The sequence below is a fragment of the Apus apus genome, chromosome 1, assembly GCF_020740795.1.
Source record: "Apus apus isolate bApuApu2 chromosome 1, bApuApu2.pri.cur, whole genome shotgun sequence".
NCBI lineage: Eukaryota > Metazoa > Chordata > Aves > Apodiformes > Apodidae > Apus > Apus apus.
This window is the reverse complement of record NC_067282.1, coordinates 159,678,173-159,684,887: the sequence shown is the minus strand read 5'-3', so window position 1 is coordinate 159,684,887 and position 6,715 is coordinate 159,678,173. Positions and strand designations below refer to the sequence as shown.

Below are 6,715 nucleotides of genomic sequence, written 5' to 3'. Positions count from 1 at the left end.
CTATTATAATGCTTGTTCTTCCTGAGGATGATAGTGTCTTAGTCCCTTCCACGTAAAACCAGAAGAGATGTTAAAACTTCTCTTGATCTGTAGAAAGGTTCTACCTTTTGTTTTTTTCAGTTAAAATTCCGCCCAAGCAATGTTTTTACTTTGTTTCCTGAAGAATATTTGTTTGCTTATTGTTGCTTTTATGTTTTCTGTGTTTCTCTGTTTGCTTAGATTGTAGGTGTTTTTCAGTGCATTTTTTTCCAGAGTGGGTAAAAAAAATAATCAAGGTTGTGAGAGACATCTGAAAAGTTTTTTCTCAAAGGAAGGTTTATGAGGCCTTCACTAGAAATGGGACTTAGTCTAACAGTGAGATCAAAGTTAGTTGCAAACTTTGGTTAGAAATTCCATAATCTCTATGGGAATTTATTCAGTAACTGAATCATCTCAGCCAAGTGTGTTTCTTACCAGCTCTCATCTGTTTCACTATGTGCTTTTTTAACTGCAGCTATAGTGAGCTCAGATATCCCAGAATCCACCCTGTAGCTAAGTTCAAGCCTTTTCAGCTTGACAGTGGGAGCTTTTCCCAAAACACCACATAAGAACAGAGGCTGAACCTCCTCTAATGACTCCAACAGCCACTACTAACCCAGCATGTCCCAAGGAAGGAGACGACCTGAGTTTTCATGTGGGGGTCTCTGTAGAGCACAGATCCTTGCAGCCTTTTTTTTTTTTCCCCCCTCACTTGGAATTTTTTTGTGTGTGTTTTTTTTCTTTTTTTTAAAACAAAAAAAACCCAACAAAACCCAACAAAACAAACCAACAAAACAAACAAAGAAACAAACAAAAAACAGCACCAGAAACCTGCAATATAATTTATGGGAAACACTCCGGGACTTGATAACACTCAGCCTTCAGGCTCATGCCTGAGAATGCACCTAAGCATAAATTATTGCACAATAATTCAAACCCTGTCTGGTCTTATTGCTTAATAAAATTAACATTGTGATATGAACCAAAATGTATTTAAGTGAAATTGCACTTTTTCAAGAGTTCAACTTGAAGGAGAAAAAAAAAAACAACTATAAAAAAAACAGCCCACAAAAACAAACAAGTTTTTTATGAGGTAAGCTGTAACTTTCTTTTATCTCAAGACTTTCTTCTTTCATTTTTACAAGCCAGCAACCAAGTTGCTTTTTGTTCTGTAATGTGAGACGCCTTTTTATACATGCTGTGAGTTGCTTCATCATTCAGAAGCAAAGCAAAGCCAGAACATTGCATGTTCCTCGATTTTATCTTTAATAAGAAGATAAAATCCATCTTTAATGCCATGTATCTTTAACAGATTTTTCTCCGTTGTTTTTTTTTTGTAATGCCAGCAGTAAAAGGAATAGTACAGTGGTCTGAAGAAAATAGCTAGGAGACAGGAGCTTCTCTTTCACTCCCTTCTTTATAAGTTCCCAACATAAAAAATGATGCAGAAGTGCCTCAGTGCTTTCTTGGTAACAAACCAGGGGGTCTCTGCTCCTCTTACTTTAAAATGTGTACAAATACACACCAGCACATAAGGAAACCCTAAGCCTAAAAATAGTAATGAAAGGAGTAAGAGGAGGACTGACCGAAGATGCAGAGCCATGCAATGTCAGCGAGACTGACAGAAAGGCTTGAGAATTAAAGGTGGTAAAGCACTTGTGGCAGGCAGCTTATTTGCTCTTTTATGTCTGTAGGAATGTGGAAAAGCTGGCCTTTTACTGGAAAAGTCAGCCTGTCACAAAGTCCAAGTATACAGACTTCTGCAATAAATTATTTTGGCTACATAAACACAAGGCACAGATCAAGCAAATATTTTTCTATATGTATAACTTACAGCTGAAGCTACAGAATTCAATTTCTGTAAAGCTTAACAGTTAGTTTTAGGTCTCTGCCTATGGTGTGGAAAACGTGCAATTTATTCCTAGGGTAAAAACTTGAAATGCATGTTTATAATTTTGTGTGGTTTTATTTCTTGAATTAAATTATCCTCTCTCTCTCTTCCAGATAAACAGTGATTATACTGCTAACACCAATTCTTATCAAGACAGGAATATTGTTTAAAACAGGTTATGTGATGGTTAATACACTATGCCCATGAATGGTGCCATATAGATTGTTTTGCATTTACACAAAATATCTTCAAAAAGTCTGAGTCTGAAAGCAGATATTTATTCAGATAGCTCTAAAGAACCACATTGTAGTATCTGCTGGGAAACACAGAACAAAATAGAAATAGAAATAGAGGTCTAGGTGTGAAACTAAATCAAACAAAAAAGCAAGGGTGTCCTTCTATCAACCTCCTATATGTGCTGGAATGACAAAAAAGTGAATTTTAATCAAAGACAAAGACAGAGAAGCTGCTGGGTCTGCTCTCTACATGCCTTTGAACTGGCCTAAGCATGCCTCAGTCTAGGCTGGGAAACGTGCATGCACTAGTTTGAGGATTTCACAATTATGAAAGCCTTTTGTTTGTATATTTTGTTTAGTTAAATGTAGCACCATATACATTTTGTCAAAAAAGGTTTTGAGCAAGTCTTTGTGTACTTTTAAAAGGCAAGCAGACAGAGAGACTCTACCTGGTTTATTTCTCCAGCCAACACATTAGGAAAGCAAACTTACTATCTTCTAGCTGCTACTTTTTAATTGGGTAATTTCCAGTGTAAACTCTGCAAGGTCTTCATGTAGGTTTGCAAGAACTTCCATCGGTGGGTCCAGCAGGTGGTCTCGGTCACCATTTGTGGTAGATGCCATCCTATGGAAGTCATCTTCTGTACATTGTCCTTTCTGCTTTATCGGGATCCACCCTCTGGCCTGGGGACAAAGCAGCAACAGGGCAGTCAATGCAATTGTCCCAGAGTGCTAATACAAAGTGGATACAAAAGGCACAATTTCCACAATGGGGAAGAGTCCGACATGAATAGCTTAGAAAAAATGAAAAACCTTGGACAGAATGAGGAAAAGAATTAGGTCACTGACTCTAAGCCAGGAAAAAATACACAGAAGAGGAAATTAGAACAGCAGAAGTATTTCATATTAGCTCATCCAAAGATTTAACATGCATGGACAGCAGTATGTTCTGTTTTCTGGAAAACTATTATGGGCAGGAAAGATTGTTAGGAATTTCTATGCCATCTCCACAATGTAACCAGTCCTATCCAACAAATTACATGTGTGGCAGTGCACAGATGATATGAGATACTCCCTAAGCCTTCAAGCCAAATGCTGGACTCACCCTAATGAGAAACAGCACAAAGCCTGCTTGTTAACCCTTTTATACTGTACATTACACACATATTACACACATGGCCAGAGTATCATCAAGGTTGCAAAAAAAGACCCAACATTATTATTCTCCTCACTGCACATATGGATATTTAATTACATGTTAACACTTTTTTTTTCACATTAAAATCACTACATCAGAGGCTGGAAGGAAGCTACTGTTGTTTCCAAGGTTTCTTTTCTTTTTCCTTTTTTTTTTTTTGCAGAAGGTGGATGAAGTACAGGACATGGTAAGTAACAGCTTATAGAAGCTATTTCCTGGTGCACTAAGGGTAATAAAGGATTGAAATAATCTGCACAAAATTGTCAAAGGAAAATTGTGTTTGTCCAACCTGGTTGTTGCCCATGATGAAAGACTGTGGATGAGGGGAGAGCAGTAAAGTTTATTTGCCTTGGTTTCAATAAGGCTTTTGACACACATTTCCACAGTGTCCTCATAGCTGAGGAGATGTGAACTAGATGGATGAACACAAGGTCAGTGGGAAAAACTGCTGGACTCTTCGGCATGAACGGTTGTCCTCAGTGGTCTGAAGTACAACTGGTGGCCATTTTTGAGTGTGTTCCTAGAGTCAATAGTGGAGTAATATGTGTAACATCTTTCTCTGCAATGGGAGGAAAAGCACCCTTCAGAACCTCATGGATACCACCAAACTGGAGGAAGCATCTGTCACACTGAAAGGCAGGGCTGTTATTCAAAAGGACCCAAAGCCTGGAGAAAGGAGCCAGACAGAAAGTCATTAAGTTGAATAAAGTCAAACACAAATCCTGCACCTGGGATGCAATAACTTCATATGACAAAAGATAGGGAACTGTCTTATTGGATAGCAGCTCTGCAGAAAATATTCTAAAGTATCATGGTGGACAACTTGGACATGAACAAGCAGATTATTATTGCATTAATGAATTCTAACCACATATGGCAAAAATATTGCCACCAAATCAGGCAGTATTTATTTCCCTTTTCTTATCACTCATGAGTTCTTATCTGGAAGATGGTGTACAGTTTGGGACTCTTCCATACTAGGTAAACTTGAGAGAGTTTTCTAGAGGGCCAAGGCAAGTATAATGGGTCTAAAGCACAGAAAAGGAGAGACTAAAGAATCTGGATTTATTTGCTGGAGAAAAGAGGACTGAAGGAGACTGCCCTCCACTGCCTTAAAGGGATCATGGACAGCAATTCTTAGAGATGCACAGTAAAAGGACAAAATGCAGTGAGTGATCACACTCTTTGAAAAGGGACATTTCAGTAAGGGTAGCACTGAAAGAGACCCAGCGACACAGTGGGGTTTCCTTTCTTTGTGATTCACCTTCACAAGGCCCTGAGCAACTTGACTTAGCTTAGGAAGTTGGCCCTGCCCTGAGTGGGGGACTACGTGATTCTCTCCTGACCTAAATTTTTCTGTGGTACTGTGATTCAAACTATCATGTGCCTAAAGAACCTAAAGCCCATATCATACATGATCTCTCTGCCCTGACTGGTGTGGGACCTAGCAGATAAACTCTGCCCACAGCTAGTATCAGGTGATCATGGGAATGTCCACACTTTTAAAAAAAACATCACCTATGAAGCGATTGTAGCACATCAAAGACACTTTGAATTCACAACTCCTATCTTGCAGGAGATATTCTAACCACTGAGCAACCTATCCCAGTTCAAAAGAGATTTTCTCTGCAATTCCTTTTTTGAAGCCTCTGTTGGAACAGCCAATTTATTAGGAAAGAGGGTCTCTGCCCCCAGCAGCTTCACATGTTTTACATGTGAGAATCATCAACTAAATGATCCGGGGCTGACAGCAAAACACCTAGGTCTTCTCTTCTAGTTGAGATATTATTTTCATTTTCTCCCCAGTCAATAATAAGGGAAAGAAATGTTAAGAGAGACTAAGTGAGAACCTACGCTGAAGAGACTGCAAACTTGAATTCTGTTCCTTTTTCATCCATAGACTGTCAATTTGATGCATGGTTAGTCCCTCAAACCAGTACTTCACAGGCAGTGAGCCATAACAGTAGTCCTTTGCTTGACACTCTAAGATCTAATAAAGAGAACACTATTCCACTTCCAAGTGTAACTGAAGCCAATGTGAAATGTGCTGGGAATACACAGGGTACAGCTATAGAATGTTCCCGGGACCACTCACTGCTCCCAGGACCAACTTCTTGGTGTGTCTCTGTCCGTATTGTTGAGCTCAGCTTCCAAAACATCATGGACTACTCCACAGTGTCTGCTGGGACTAGTTCCTGCCCTGGCTTGAGTCCTGTGCTCAGGAATTGACAAAGAGGAATTGGCATGAGCCAAAACCATGACAGGAACCATTCTAACAATTTGGAATAGTGTTTGAATGATCACCAAAGCATAAGGCTTATGACTACATGTAGAACAATGAGGAAAAGTAAAAGATTGAATAAATTGTTGTGACGAAGTGTTGTCCTCCTCACCTAGTAAGCATGGTTCTCCTGTGTTACCCTTCCAAATTAGCCTTTCAAATCTTCCCTCTTTCCTTTATTTTCTGAGTTGCTGAGTAAGTATGTGAGATAAGACCTCAATCCACTACTGATCAAAATCAGCAAGTTCCCCCATTAATCTTCCTGCCTGTCTTCTTTATTTGCTGTGGCATTTTAAATTTATATTCCAAACTCTTTGTGTAAGGGCTCACTTCATCTCATATTTTATACCATGAAATACAGTCAGGACCCAACCCACTTCTTAAAAATAATGAAGATTTTAAAAAATTATAACAATGTTTTAGAACAACTGTGTTTGTTTTTAAGACAGGTGTGTTGCTTTAAATTATTCAGTTGTTTAATTTACACTTGGCTTTGTCTCTCAGTTCAGGAAGACTGACTTAAATCTTTTTAATGCTGATTTAGATCATCAAATATGAAAAATCCTGCAGTTCCCTGGTTTGGGGGATCTAGGTCTGAATAGTGATTGAGGTATGTCTAATTTGTACCATTTTAAACGCAATTCTTTGAGGCAAAATGAGAGGTCCAGAAACACCAGCTTCTGAGTGTCAGCCTAACAGACCTCAAGCCTTTACACCTCCCCCAGTTTTCCCCAGAACACATTCTTCTTGGAGCTGGCACTGGCAGGTACAAAGGACTACTTTATGACTATGTTACATCTGTGCTAACCTGCAATGAGTAACCTGATAAGTCAAACATATGTTTAATGAAAGGCTGTCATTTATCTGTAAAAACTGTGTTTTGACTGTAACTGTAGACCTGTCAAAACTCAGATATCCTTGGTCCTGCCCCACAATTTCATGTAACAACTAAGAGGCCTGAGAGCAAGCACACAGATCCCCAGTGTCTGGTGTACCACAATGGAAGTGAATTCCTCACTCACTCAGAAATGCCCTCTTCTGAAAGAAGAACCTTGCATGTGGATGGCATAATGGAAATTCCTTCTGTCACA

The 6,715-nt window shown here is 39.1% G+C and overlaps 1 protein-coding gene across 2 annotated transcripts in view; it reads right to left on the bottom strand.

The window, feature by feature from the left end:
* Positions 1-2,536: 2,536 nt before the first annotated feature.
* Positions 2,537-6,715, bottom strand: part of EEA1 (early endosome antigen 1) — a 253,947-nt gene continuing 249,768 nt past the window's right edge. For both annotated transcript variants that reach the window (XR_007889189.1, XR_007889190.1), the window contains one exon: positions 2,537-2,829. The gene's annotated coding sequence lies outside the window, so the exon portion shown is untranslated. The remainder of the gene's footprint in view (positions 2,830-6,715) is intronic.